At 41.9% G+C, this 14,872-nt stretch overlaps 1 long non-coding RNA gene across 2 annotated transcripts; it reads right to left on the bottom strand.

Annotated features, from left to right (window-relative positions):
• Positions 1 to 1,116: 1,116 nt before the first annotated feature.
• Positions 1,117 to 14,389, bottom strand: LOC119617169. 2 transcript variants are annotated; one of them, XR_005233355.1, is made up of 4 exons: positions 13,668 to 14,389; positions 12,333 to 12,419; positions 3,960 to 4,103; positions 1,117 to 1,915 (listed from the first exon to the last, which is right to left on the bottom strand). It is a non-coding gene; the product is annotated as an uncharacterized LOC119617169 (long non-coding RNA). The 2 variants fall into 2 exon arrangements; XR_005233354.1 differs by lacking the exon at positions 1,117 to 1,915 and having other exon boundaries at positions 3,816 to 4,103; positions 13,668 to 14,381.
• Between the last annotated feature and the right edge of the window lie 483 nt (positions 14,390 to 14,872).

Raw genomic sequence — 14,872 nt, 5'->3', positions numbered from 1 at the left:
AACTTGTGGCGTGATGAGGAGAACGAGGAGGTGAGAGTCGCGGAACTTCAGTCCCAGCTGGAAGCGCATCATCTGTGGAGAGCGGAACCGGGCCGGGGAACGCGCTCCGTGCGTTATCTCATCCGTGTGCGTGCGCCTCGCGGTCCCACCGGTTTGACTGGCCCCGATGCTCGCAGCGGACTGACACACAGACTGGCTCGTTTCAGAGGAGGAGGAGGAGGAGGGGGAGGGGAAAAGGGGGATGAATGGGAAAAAAAATCCCCATCCTCCGACTGGCAGGCAGGGCGCACTGACGGAGCGCAATTCTTCCAGGCTTTTGCGGAGAAAGGTTGGGGGGTGGAAGGAGGAGGGGGTGGCTGGGGGTGCGGGGGGAGGCGGTATCGAGTCCCTTTCAGCACCTCCTTCTCTCCTCCTCCTCTTGGAGTTTTCAGGGGGTCCCCCAGACTCGGACCTTTGGACTCCCCGGCGCTGTATTCTGCCTTCTTTCAGACACTAAAGAACACACACACACACACTCACACACACACACACACACACACACACACACACACCTCCTCCGGTGTGACAGAAGAGCAAGAGCGCCCTCAATGTGAAGCTGTGGGAGGCAGGAACTGAAAAGAATATTTAAAGAAATAAAAATCAAGATGTAATTTTAGAATATTATGCAAATGTCACAGCAAGGCTTCATCCTATAGGAGCTTAAGAGTTATTAGAAGAGAAATGTGCCTCATGAGCTCCACTAAGACTCCCTGCTGCTGTTTTAAAAAGAAATTTATGACACAAGCTTTTGGCTAAATCTGACCAAGTTGAAAATTTCAGAAGAAAACTAAAAGCCACAGCATTCCTTTCATGGCAGATCACCCTGTGTTGAGAAACGACAGATACAGTTGCTTTGTTCGAACCTTGAAAATAACATTGTCTCATGAGATATTTTGTGTGACTGTCAGCTACTACCACGCTAAATTTTAGCTTAATATCTGAAAAACTGACTGAATTATAGCTATTTTTAAGCTGGTTAAGGAGTAACCGTGGTGGCCATCTTGAATTGGACCGACTCCAAATGTTAATCGGCTGCAGGTGTACACCTAATGATTACTTTCAGAGAGTCTCATTGAAATTCATCCAGCGTTTCTTGAGATATTTTGCCAACAGACAATCAGGTTTGACTCCAACAGTTGAGGTCAAGGTTTGAAGCAAAGATGACGCAGAATGAGTTGCGCTCAAAGCTTGTGTTGAGGATGATCTTCAGCTACTGTCACATTAAATTCTAGCTCCCTAAATGAAAAATTAGCCGATTTGCAGCCATTTTTGTGTTTTCTAAGGTCAGCTGGTTGTAGCAGCCATCTTGAATTGGACTGAGTTTAAAAGGTAATCAGTTGTAAACGTCAACTTTATGGTTACTTTCTTGGGGGTTTTATTGAAATCCAACCACAGGTTCATGTGATATTTCTCCAACAAAAAGAGTTAGAATTTATTTTTAAATGCTAAGTTTTAAATACAGATCCCGGGCGATCAGAGAGTCAGCTGCAAAACACTCTCAGACACCAAATTTTACCTCTGTGTCTTTAAAACTGACTGAATTATAGCCATTTTTGTGTTTGCTGTGATCGCCTTGCTGTGGCGGCCATCTTGAATTGGGTTGACTCCAGAAGTTAATGAGTTACAGACGTCGACCCAATGATTCCTGCCTGAAACCTTCATTCTAATCCGTTCAGTGCTTCAGGAGAGATACAAACAAAAACACAATCGCTGCACCTTCGTTTTCAGAGGCAGACGATAAAAAGGTGGTGTGTTGTTAAAAGCTGGACTGGCCTCATTTTTCCGTCTGTGTGGGAGCGTCTGGCACCGCCGCCCCTCTCAGTCTGGACGGAGAATCCCGGCGTCCTGCAGCAGCGATGAGCCGGCTGACGGGGATCTGCCGAGGACCACACGCACCAGAATTTACTCTGAAGACCCCCTGTCCTCACACAGAGACACACCGAGGACTGACAAACCTGGGGCTGCACTGCCCTCATGTGATGGTTGGAGTGAATGAACACAAACAGAAAGCAGCTGATCTGTTTCATGCTTCCGGCACCGTCTTCTGTTGGATTTCTTCCTGGGTTTCTGGTGTTTGACTGACTCAGAGAAATGAAATCTCAGTGTCTGTCTGACACGAACCGTTCTGTTTAGTCACTTTTGTTGTTCTGAGTTACGCAATTTTAGCTGCGCAATGCCAAACATTTGAAGTTGCTTTACTTACACCTCATTTTAAGGCAGTAAAAACACCTTTAAAAGGGACAGTCTGGCTATTTTTGAAGTGATGTTTTGTCTGAGAGTTGTTAATAGGTAATATCTCATTGGCTGTGACATCAGTGGTAGAGAAAAGGCAAAAATCTTCTTTCAGCGTAGGCTAATGGCGAGCCAAATGAGGGCTTGTTTTCAGTTTTTTACACTTATAAAACAACTCTCTCTTACAAATAACATACTGGTGTAAAAGAACGCTACTTTAGCTACTATTAGACCTTTGCAATTGCATGACCTTGTTTAGTTTGACAGTTTCCTGAACCGAACCATGTCCGTGTTACCACACCGATGCGCGTGCAGAGCACAGACCCGCTGAAACTGGCGTGTATTTTGCAGATGGTGCCGAGGCAACAATCGTACCGGTCTGCAGGGAGTTGAGTAAACCTTTGGACTGACTAGACCAGGGGTGGCCAATCCTGGTCCTGGAGGGCCACCATCCTGCAGGTTTTACTTCTTCCTCTGCTCCAACACACCTGATTTGAATCAATTGGTGATTAAAAGGCTTCTGCAGAACATGAAGAGGTGATTTAACCTCTGAATCAGGTGTGTTGGAGCAGAGAAACAAGGAAAACATGCAGGATGGTGGCCCTCGAGGACCAGGATCGGCCACCCCTGGGGCGGACTGATGCATTCAGCACCGTCGTCATATCCTCAGTCCACGCTCTGCACACAAACATTTACGCTGTTTGGTTGACAAAACAGCAGCAAACCAAACAAGCGCTGTCAGGAAAAAGTGAAGAGGTCTAATATTAGCTAATATTTCACACCAGTGTGTCGTTTTTAGAAAGACTTGTTTTATTAGCCTGAAAAATGGGTCCTTGTTTGGCTAACCATTAGCTTAGCCTGGATGAAGACATTTGCCCTTTTCTCCAACCAACGTCGCAGCTGACAAATTTTAACATTAATAATTTCTTACCAACCTTTAGAAGTACTTATACATTTAAAAATAATATAAAGCAGACCATTCTCAGAAAAGAAACAAAACTAAACTGTAGGCTGCAGTAAGCTGGATGCAGCAGCTTCATTTTCCTACTTGGTGACTGATTAAATATGTAAAGGCACTGATTTTATTTTATTTAAAGTGGCTAATTTCAGTTAAAGTTAGAGAGGCCAGACTGAGATGGTTTGGACATGTGCAGAGGAGGGACAGGGGGTATATTGGTAGAAGGATGATAGAGACAAAGAGGAGACATGGATGCAGTTAGAGAGGACATGGAGGACAGGACACAGAAGACAGTTAGATGGAGGACTTGCTGTGGCGACAACAGCCGACAGAAAAAGAAGAATTTCAGCCGATTAAAAATGGTCAACTGATTAATTGTTCTCTCACTAGATCAGACCTCCTGTGGCTTTCATGACTATCAATCAATATTGTATTCATAGGTCAATTAAAGTCCAACTGCAACAAAGAGGACAGGCAAAGAGATGGACGTGCAAGGAAAAGAACAGATTTGCAGAGACAAGCTAATATGACAAAGTTTGTCAAAAAACTGCTAAATATTAGCAAAGAGTTAATTTATAACCTTTATAAGAGACATTTTTGGAACCTTGCAAAATATTACAAAACATTTTGGTTCTTTAAAGCAAAACAATAAATGATTTAATGTGAGGAAGAAGTCAAATTCTAATGTTCTTTCCACACAACAAGGTGCAGGAAAAGTATGAAAATTCACCTTGAAAAGTGCTTGAATTTGACTTTCAGGAAAGTGCAAGAAGAAGGATTGTTGGGGACATAAACTCCTGTTGGCAACGCGTTAGTCGAGTCATCCATCAGATCCCCGAACTCCAGCTCGGTGAAACACAACTCCAGTCACCTACTGAGAGAGGAAAAACAAGGACAGGGAGAGACTTTTAATATTTGTCATTGAAAGTATTTTTCTCTCACATCAGCTGAAAGGAGGGGAGCTTGTCTCGCCACCAACACCTCCTGCTGTTCCTGCACAGCCAGGGAAATGAAAGCGAGACAGAGACAGAGTATCCAGAGGAAGGATGAAGGAGGACTGGAAAGTTGGGTCTAAAGTTGTAGTGCTCAAGGGCAAATGCTGCAGAGCAAATGAGTGATCAAAAAAAAGGGATAAAGCCAGCCTCTGCAAGCTGATGAGTCATGTGCAAGAAAATGACTTTTACTTAGAAATGCAAAATTACAGAATGCTTTCAACAAGAGCTGTAATTGCAGGCTCTGAGATCCTAACAGGACACAAACACTGAGGAGGGTTAGGGAGAAGAGAAGAAGAAAAAAAAGAGCAGACATGTAGCCGTTTCTGTTCCGCTGACCTCTGGGAACCTTGGCGCAGCAGATGACGGAGCTAAATGTAGAGCAGGGAAGATGGACCGGTTTGGAGACAACAGCGCCTCGGAGGTGGAGCTGGTGTTAAAAAAAACAAACATCCTGCTATGTCTATGAATCTGTGTGGGGAAAAAAAAAAACGACTGGCTGCGCTGTAAAAAATAACCCTGTGAAATTTAAGGTAAAAATACTGGTGACGATATATGACTGTGCTGGAAAAACTGTAAATTACAGTAAAATAAAAGCAGCTGGGGTGGCCAGAATTTTCTGCCAGAATAAATGAGTACTTTTCTTTAAATACATGCACTGTAAAACTGCTTCTCGTAAACAACCTTTAAAGCTTAAAAATAGTGAAAGTCTAGAAACAGTCTTTAGGTAAAAATGAACACAATAACAGTTTTAGACTTCCAACTTCAAATTTACAGTAATTTACCAGCAGCTGTTTCTGAATTAAACTGCAAAAACTACAAAGACAACACAACAAAATGCAGTAAAAGCTGTTTAATTTGTGGTTAAATACCAGCAGTTAGGATTACAACATAAAAAGTGAAAATGGTGGAATATAACGACAAAACACCGGCAGCTGTCGTCGCCAGAATTTCACTGCAAAAACTACAATGACAGTGTAAGACAGTGCAGTGAAAACTGTTTAATTTACAGTAAAATACTAAGTTTTTGGTTGCCAGAAATTCACTGTGCAATGTATGACCCAGTGCAGCTGAAATTGTTTAATTTCTGGTGAAAAACCAGCAGCCGCGGTTGCTCGAATTTCACAGAGTTTTCTACAGTCGATCAATCAACTTTATTGTCCAAGAGATATCGGGAAATGGAGACTTGTCTGACATCTGGCTCATAAAAGCAACATATAACCAATTAAAAATGTAATAAATAAACTAAGATGCATGGTACATTTAAACACACACACACCAAAGAAACCCCACATCGCAGCAGGTAATGGTTGTCATTCTGTGTGAGGCTACGTTTAAAGAGGACCCTGTTCAGGATGGTCACAGCAGAGGGGACAAATTCATTTTTGTACCCGGACCATCAGTCTCCTGCCGGACCTGACCAACTCCAATGATGGTTGCAGGGGATGACAAAGTTTGTGAGTCTGGAAGAAAAATAAAAATAAAAATCAGAGAGCTGCGGGAGTCCGGCTCTACCAGAGCTGCTGTCCTGCTGGTTGGACCTGAAAGCTTTTTCCTGAGCTCCTCTGCCTGATATTCACTCCCGGCTGGTGTGTTGGGGTTTTATTAGTGCTCATTTATTCAGGCTGACCTCATTTACTGCACCGACCTTCAACTCTTCTTCATAACCGCTTCCTCTCCCTGGTGACTCTGGCTGCAGTCTGCTCCAGCTGCCAGACTTCAACCACACACACACACAACCAGCATGTGCAGCTTAAAACCAATTACAGTAAGTGCACGGCTGATGTGAGGCGTGTACTGTAAGAATTAAGGTTGAGGGCAGATGCATACATGCACACAAACAACGCGCTCGAGCAGCACCGACACAAAGCGCTCAGACGGGAAAACATGCGCCCTGATGGGAACGAAATCCACACCGAGGGAGGCGGATGTGGGTCGCTGTCAGGGCACGACGGCCTCGATCGCCTCGCAGTTGATAGATCTCAGCTGCGAGTCTTTATCCTTCAGCATCTGTCGATCCTTGTGAGCTTCCTCCTCTTCCTCTCAAATGACACGCACTCTTGTTCTGCCAGCACACACACACACACACACACTTCCCAGTGCCTTCCTCCACGCAGAGCGACGGGGGCTGTGGGGGATTAAATAAGGGCGAGGAGGCTGAGCAACATGTGATGTGCTGATCACACAGATGGATCGTACGGAGCGGCGCGCCGATTCTCCATCAGCAAACATTTAGTCGCAGACAGCTGATCGCCCACACATTTACCTTCTCCTGCACACGGAAAGGGATCATCCAAATATTTGGGAGTGGGATCAATTAACATCTTACATGTAGGTAGCTCTTTGAACTACCACAGGATGGAGAAATAAAATGTAATTCTGACTGGACGGACTATTTCAAGGCTAGTCTGGGTGGAAAAATGGATTTCTGTCATCATAAAACAATTCTAATCTCCACAAAGTTCATTTCAGTTCATGTAAAAGTGGTTTTATAAACCTTTACACTGCTATCCGCTTCTCATTACATGATTATTCTAGAAAAAAAATGTTGTGATATTCCTGCTGTTGTGCCCCGGGCTGCACCAGAAGCTGCTGCTAACATTTCCACTTGCAAATAATCAAAACAACCTTAGAGTTCAACGTAAAACAACATGTAATATGAAGCTGACGGTGATGTAATAACTTGTATAACATCATTCACTGAAACTGCCATGAATTTTGAGATTAGAGCTGTTTGAAAATGGTTTTGGCTCGTCTCAGATTAGTTTAATTAAACTTTCTTTAACTGAGGTCATTCAAAGAGATATCTACAACAGGTAAGATATTATTTGGTCAAAACTTTTCCAAAGAACCACACTTCAAATTATTTGAACTATTCCCACTTTTCTAAACTTGAGAGAATTTTATTTTGACTACAAAAAAATTCCAAAAACCTTCATCAAATCTGCCAAAATCTACAAGAAAACTGACATCTGTTCAGAAAAGAGCCTGAAAATGCGGTGGGTAAAAGGAACAACTCCAAAACAAACACTGAGATGTATTTCTTTGTGGGGTTTTTTGGGGGTCTGAGTGACGACTGATTGGAAATGACAGCTCTAAATCTGCCCCTGACGTCCCTCGGTGCCGGCAGGAGCTCCTGAACGGTTGGCCAGAAATAAAAGAGTCTTCCTCTCATTGGACACCTGAGACCGTCCCTGAGCAGAGACACGCACGACTGGCTGTTATCACAGCACCTGAAGTCTGGCTGCAGTCAGGTGATAAACTAAACACGTCTTTGACAGCCGCTCCGTCCACAGGGGGCAAGTCGAAACTCGGAGCTAAACGCTTTAAAAAACACCAGAAGAATAGTTGTTTTCACTATTTATATACTATCCCAAAGTTGTTTTTTATAAACTCTATAAGGATTTTGTTGGTGATGGTAACAGAATAATGTGTCTCAGCTGCTGACCCTGTTTGCAGACTCGTACAAAGTGATTTTTCAGTACCTGTGAGTTGTCAGCACTTAATCCAGAAGCCAATTTTCTCTTTTAAACCTCTTAGCTTGTTTCATCTGATAGGTTGTTGGACGCCCGGAGAAGAAAACTACATAATTTCTCAAAAACAAAAAAAATCAATTATTTATTTTTAAAACAATCAAATTTGACAAGTAGAATAAAAACGACTTAAAATGCCACAAAAATGTTTTTTGGGGGGTTTATGGACCGTATGTTTTAATGGTAACAGCATGCAGGTTGGAAAACTAGAACCAGAAGCATTACATAATTATTTTCCTGTCCATAAACCCCCCAAAAAACATTTTTGTGGCATTTTAAAAGTCATTTTTATTCTACTTGCCAAATTTGGTTGTTTTAAAAATAAATAAACAAATAATTTTCTCTAATAATTGATTTTTTTTTTCTCGCCTCTGAGAAATTATATAGTTTAATCCATTTACTAGTATTTAAAACATTATTTACGCTGTAAAAAGTTTAACCTGAAGCTTTTTTTGCTTATCAGAAATTCTTCCCTGCCTGAAAACTCCCCTTGTGTTGCAAAACGGTCCCGCCGCAAGAACACATGCATTATTACCAAACAAGCACGTAAAATACCACAAAATAGACGCATAATTCTGTTCTCATATTGATGGTAAATGTGTAAATAAATGTAAAAATTTGAAAGAAAAAAATTGTGAACCACTGCTACCCACCACAAGTTGGTTTCCATGACTGAAAATAGGTCAACAATGGTGATATTCATGGATGCAGAAGTCAGACAATTTAGATGTATTGGTACAGATAAATATACAGGAAAAATGTGCTTTGTTTACATTGAGTGTGGACCCGTATTTCAGTCCCGCATTTCAATTCATGTGGAAAACTGCACCAGTTCAGGATAAGCTTTTTTTATGGTTGATTTCAACGTTTGCAGCGAGTATTTTTACTTATTGTGGTTAGGATAAAGAGTCAATGTTCACAGTGGAAAATATTCACCAGGTCTTTTGTGCTTTGGACAATGTCATCTGTGGAGAAAAACATCAGGTTGGCGAAACAAAGTCCGACTTTCAGAGACATGTTTTAGAGCTAAATGTGACCAATAATGGCCCAAATGGGTTTTTCTCTCAAACCATGGGAGTCCAGCTTGTGGGGAAGCCAACTTCTTGTTTTTCTTCCACTAAATAACAAACTTCCTTCAAAGTCTCCAACAAGGAAAGTGGTACGATCTGGTTGGCTCGTTTTAGTGGAGAAAGGGATGTTTACGAGCCGATTTAAGCTGCTGCATCTCAAGTTTTATTTTTGGTTTATTTTGTGACGCACTGTAACATTTTAAAACACATCAGTGAGCCACACTGAGCCTTCGTCACCTCACACTTTATATTGTATTTTGTAAATCTTATACAGTCCTGTCGCCTTCCAGATACTCAGAGCATAAAATATGAATAAATCTCTTGAAAAATGTGTAGCTGTACCTCGTATTAAACGCTTCAAAGCCCATGTGCTCCAGGAAACTATTTGACCACCTGTAACTTGTAATATTTTTGGCTACAGATGAGTTGTGCCATTTTTAATTACTTTTATTTCTCGCAGGAAAGCATCAATAGGCTGGTTTTGGTTATTTCTCAGGACTCGGTGAGAAGCCCCCGGTGAGGTGCGAGCCTCGTTCAAAAGGTAGGTGAAAGTTCGCCTTCGGGGCTTTCTGCCAGCGAGCCGACAGTGAGGTAATATTAGGGCATATTTATTCTGCTCAGGCAGGATGTGGAGGTGATTGAGGGAGACTTTCAGGCAGGATATTGGAGCGGTGTGAAGCCAGACATCTGTTGACTTAATATTTGAAGATTACTCTGAATTTTTTTTCAGTTTTTTTTTTAAAATAAGATGTTCTCAGTTGTCAGTCAGGGTTTTTTGTTCGAATTAGGCAACAGGCTGAGTTGTTTATTTTTACAGATTTTGGTTCAGAAAGGATCATGTTCCTTCACACGCTTTTCTCACAGATCTTCAGGAGCACCTTTGCTGCAAAAACACACTTTTATGCATCTTTTTTCTCATGGCTTCTGTCTTCACTACTAATCTCCTCCTCCCCCTGTGTCCTCAGAGCTCCTCTGACCTACCAACTGCTCCACCTGTCCCCCCCCACTTCGACACCACTTTTCCTCTCCACCCCCATCCTTCCAGTCGCCACGGAGAGGTGAAAAAGAGACGGAGGGTGGCTGTGAGAATGAATACAAGCCGGGATGAGACCTGTCCGCGCAGCCCGAGGGCAGGCAGAAGTATGAATTTCCTGCTCTACCTTTCCCCAGAGTACAATTACGCAAGCAATTACTCTCCCAGGGCATCAAACACCCTCTAAACCGTCAAGATCACATCCAATCCGCCGAGGCCGACCAGCTGGGAGACAGGATTCTTAATGTACTTGAATAGGCGCTCTCTGAGGATAACTAGCTATGGAGATCGCCGGAGGGAATGTGTGTCGAGCAGGAAGAGGATATTGAGGGAGGATGAGGAGATAAGAGGAGGATGAGGTGGAGGCAAGAGGACGCCGAAGCGCACAAGTTGATATTCTATATGCATGAGGGCTTGTTTATCCGTGAGAGAAATCTCAACGCCGAGCCACTCGTCTGTACTCGTCTGCGCCCGTGGAATACGATGATGTGACACGTCTCTAGTCTGCATTAATCTTCCGAGCCGTTTTCCGATGGATATCCACGAGTGTGCCTTCACATCTGGATTGAATAGAGGGAGATCAGACTCCGGGGCGAAATGAAAAACCTCGGCTGCTGTGCCTTTTTCCCGGCTTCAGAGCATGTGCGGGAGGTGCAGGTGCCAATTATTTTCACATCTAATGTAAACCAGAGAACAAGGACGCGTCAATCACAGCTGCAGCCTTTTGGAATGGAAATGGGGATAGAGCCACGGTAACGCAGCTATCCGATGAAATGAGTTGGCTGCGACTTGTAAAAATATCCCCTCAGATTTGGGCCCTCGGAAGAGCAACCTCCAGTCATTTGAACCTCAGATTGGGCCGTCTGTAACGAGCAGAAATGGTGGCGGTGAGGTGAAAATGATATTCTGTTACAGGCGGTGAACAATGAGCTGTTTGAGCTCAAAGACACGTTTATTATTTTTAGATTGGAGCTTCTCTCCTAACAAATCCCAGCAGAACAAGTCACTGATCACCGGCATGTAGGCGGCACCGCACCGAACTAATGCAAAGAACAGCGACACACAAAGCTGTCACAATAATTACGCTTTTCATTTATCCTACTATGGAACCATGACCAAAATGTTCATGTTGGGGTTTCTGTCATTTGTCAACACTGCCGACAACATTGTACAGTTATCAGGATTCTAATAATCAGACCCTCTAGGATTTTGCAACGTTGCGATCGCAACTATTAACGCAAAATCAAGCAAACCCCACGAAATCGCAACTTTGCCCCAAAACACCGCAACTTTCTTGCAACTTTAACCCAATATTTATTGTTTCTAAAGTGATTCGCCTCTGTTTCTGCGGTCTAGTCTCTTCTTTGTGGGTTTGTGTAGCGTGGAATACAAAATAACCCCAAATAACTCAGGAAGAAGACACGTGACGTCACTTCCTGCAGACCAGGGACAATCCAGAAATGCTCATGAATGTCAGTTTAGAAGCTATCAAAGTTCTCAAATAAAGCACCTTTTGAGAATGTCAATGTTTGTTGGTAATTATCTTATAAAACTAGGAAGGATTTTTGGTTAATATATTAAACGTTATGGTTGTTTATTGATTTTAATTTTTTTTTATATCGCAACTTTTAGGAAAATGCCCCGCGAAATCAGGCATTTTAGTCACAACAATCACAAAAAATGCCCACGAAATCCTGGAGGGACTGAATAATGCTGATTTATTAAGTATATTTAAGAATGTTACAAGTTTAGATCTCAAAGTTGTTAATTTATTGAGACCTCAGTATTGCAGATTCTTCAAGATCTCAGCCTAGCCAATTTTTTAAGCTTTCATTAATGCTGATTGACATCTTTATACTGAACAGTTGATTTAGAAATCTCAGTATTGTTGATTTTTTAAAATCTTGGTATTACTTCATTATCAAGACCTCAATATTCTCGACTAACCAAGATCTCTGTATTGCCAATTTATTAAAATCTCAGCATTGAAGATCACAAAGATGTTGATATTGCTCATTTATTTTTAAATTAGCAATACTGTGTAGAGATTCACTGGATAAACATACTTGTGTTTGTTTATATTAAAAATGTTCCTAACCTGTTAATCAAAATGACATATTATTTATCATTGTTTTAACATTAAAGAACTTCAATTCTACTCAAGGTATCGTTGCTTAAAAAGAAAAAAACTGTATAAAAGTCAAAGATAAGAAATGGGTTTGGTTGTTACTGCTGCTTCTGTTTCACCATTTTCATTCCACCACACACACACACACACACATTATTTACAAGGTGAAGTGAACATAACGTGCTAACGGAGATAATTGGTATGACTTCTAACAGCTTCTACAACTCTTGGCCTCTCATTTCTTTCACAAAAACTAATTTTAGCGAACTGAACATCCTGCCTCTGATGGAAAAATGGAGAATAAAAAAAAAAAATGGATGAATGAATGAAAACGGCTGCCTACTCACCACACACACCAGTCGTTTGCTCCGGAGTCGGTGGTTTGTTTGTTCCTCCTGGGCCACTGTAGTTGTGGAGCAGCCAAACAGGAAAACCTTCAGAACATAACAACTACGCTGCATTAAGTCAAATCATGGCTCTAAAATCAGAGTTAAGTTCATAAAAGAAGACTTCTCTTTAAAACAACATATTCTGTTACCTAATAAGGAAGTGAGGTGATCATCTTAAACCTTAATTTGTTGCTAAAAAAAAACAAAAGCTGACTACTTGTTCACAATAAGGTGGTTTTATTGAGGTTTTATCTTTCTTCTGCTGATTCTACTTCATAGTAGCGAAATGGTAAACAAACTAATATACAACACTAGAAAAAAGTGCAGCATTCATGGTTTTATTTGAATAAAAGTTTAAAATGAATGAAATATATAAAATATTCAAAATTCGGTTCATTTATTGTTGCTGCAAAGCAGAAATGTCTGCAGCGCTGATAAAGAGCTCTGTGCTGTTCATTATCTGGATCAGGTGAGAAGCGGTTTATGCTGTTATGAAATTTTATTCTTATTTTTTTACTTAATGTAAAGTTCATGTATCCACAGATGCTAAAAGACAAACGAGGTGACGGGCTCCCCAAAAAGACACATTCTTGCTTTCAAACCAACGCCCGTTCATTCCGACACGGCTGCAACATTTAATCATCGTTTTATTGCTTCCCACCCCAGCATTTTATTATTCCTGTCAGAGGAACAATAAATATGCGTGTTATTTTAAATATATTCAGTGCTCCTTTCATTTAAAACGTGGAATCAACGTGTCGCAACCCCTTCAGACTTCGCAGATGTCAGAAAAAGGCTCTCTTACGGCTCTCCCAGTGAGCCTGCTGCGTAATCTGGCTGCGTTTTTAAAAATTGAGACATCCCTCAAAATGTTTCAGTGGAACTGATTTTCAGGTCAGAGGCAGGAGGACTGTGGGAAGATGGGGAAACAAATTAAACGAGCCTCCAGAGTTTGTTTTGGATGGCTGATATATCTCTTTCACAGCAGACATTTGCACATGTCATAACAGGAAATTCACGGACGTATAAAATAGGTCTGCATTCCACTGCGGGGGAAGATCCCGGAGTTTATTCACGCTGGTGTATTGTCACGGTTCACCGGGACACTAATGGATTAACTGGGGCGCATTGAATAATCATTATCATCGATTACACCTGTACTTTGAATTCAACGCAACATTTCTGCAATGAAAATGATCCATTACCTAACAAGCTTGTCCTATTAGGTACGAGAGCAAACTGGGACACCGAGGAGCAAAATCCGCTCTGACAGGCGGGATTAAAACCACCAACCTGCTTTGTGAGACGAACGTGTCATAATCCATTTCCGAGGAGGAGAAGGCCTTAAACGCGGGACTGGGAAGTGGGTTGCTGTTTTTGTAACGAGTGAAAACTCAACCGAACCGAGGCTGGATACAGAACTGGAGGACAACAGGGAAAGACTGATGATGGAAAAAAAAAGCAACTGGGAGAGGAAATTAAACACGATCAACAGGTGTGACAATCAGAGCCGGAGACCAGGTGTGACAAACCAGATCTATCAAAAGAAGAAACTCTACAAAATACAACAGGAAGTAAAACTGGTACAGAACACCAAACAGGAGCTTAATGAAAACCAAAGGAAAATATCTACTGATCCACTGATTGTAAGAGTACGATGCGCAATTTGATTCTGCAAATTTATACCCAGTTCTTAAGTCAAAATAATGCACATGAAAGTTTATTTCTGACACAGTTTGTGCAGTGAGATGACTCAGAAGAAGGCAGCAGAGAAGGTTATGTATTCAAACACACTTTAAGAGCTCCAAATGGGACTTCAGAACAAGATATGACAACATGGACTAGGACTAATTAGATAAAAGAATCAGCAAATGGAACCAAAACACGCAGAATCACAAAATTAACAGGTGTGCTGATTGCTAATGAAAGTGGTAGGGAAGCAGCTAATGGCTCTTGGTCCTCAGGGCCACCATCCTGCATGTTTTACTTGTTCCTCTGCTCCAACACACCTGATTTGAATCAATGGGTGATTAACAGGCTTCTGCAGAACATGAAGAGGTGATTTAACCTCTGAATCAGGTGTGTTGGAGCAGAGAAACAAGGAAAACCTGCAGGATAGTGGCCCTTGAGGACCAGGATTGGACACCCCTAAGCTAGACCATAGAGCAGTGGTTGCCAACCCTGGTCCTGAAGGAACACTATCCTGCAGGTTTTAGTTGTTTCTCTGCTTTAACTCCCCTGATTTGAGTGAACGAGTGATAAACAGACTTCTGCAGACATGAAGACCTGCTGAAGAGCAGAGAAACAATAAAAACATGCAGGACTGCTGTCTTAAAACAACTCCAGTCTCAAATATTTCACAGCGTTTCATGCGAACGCTATTTTAAAACCTTCAGCTACGCATTATATGGTTATTTTGACAGAAATATTAAGGCATTTATGCTGGAAGTGATAGCTGCTGCTTCAAGGTGCGCTGGTAAATAACCATAGAGTTCTAT

The sequence above is a fragment of the Kryptolebias marmoratus genome, linkage group LG7 (genome assembly GCF_001649575.2).
Source record: "Kryptolebias marmoratus isolate JLee-2015 linkage group LG7, ASM164957v2, whole genome shotgun sequence".
Lineage (NCBI taxonomy): Eukaryota > Metazoa > Chordata > Actinopteri > Cyprinodontiformes > Rivulidae > Kryptolebias > Kryptolebias marmoratus.
This window is presented reverse-complemented; position numbering and strand designations above follow the sequence as displayed.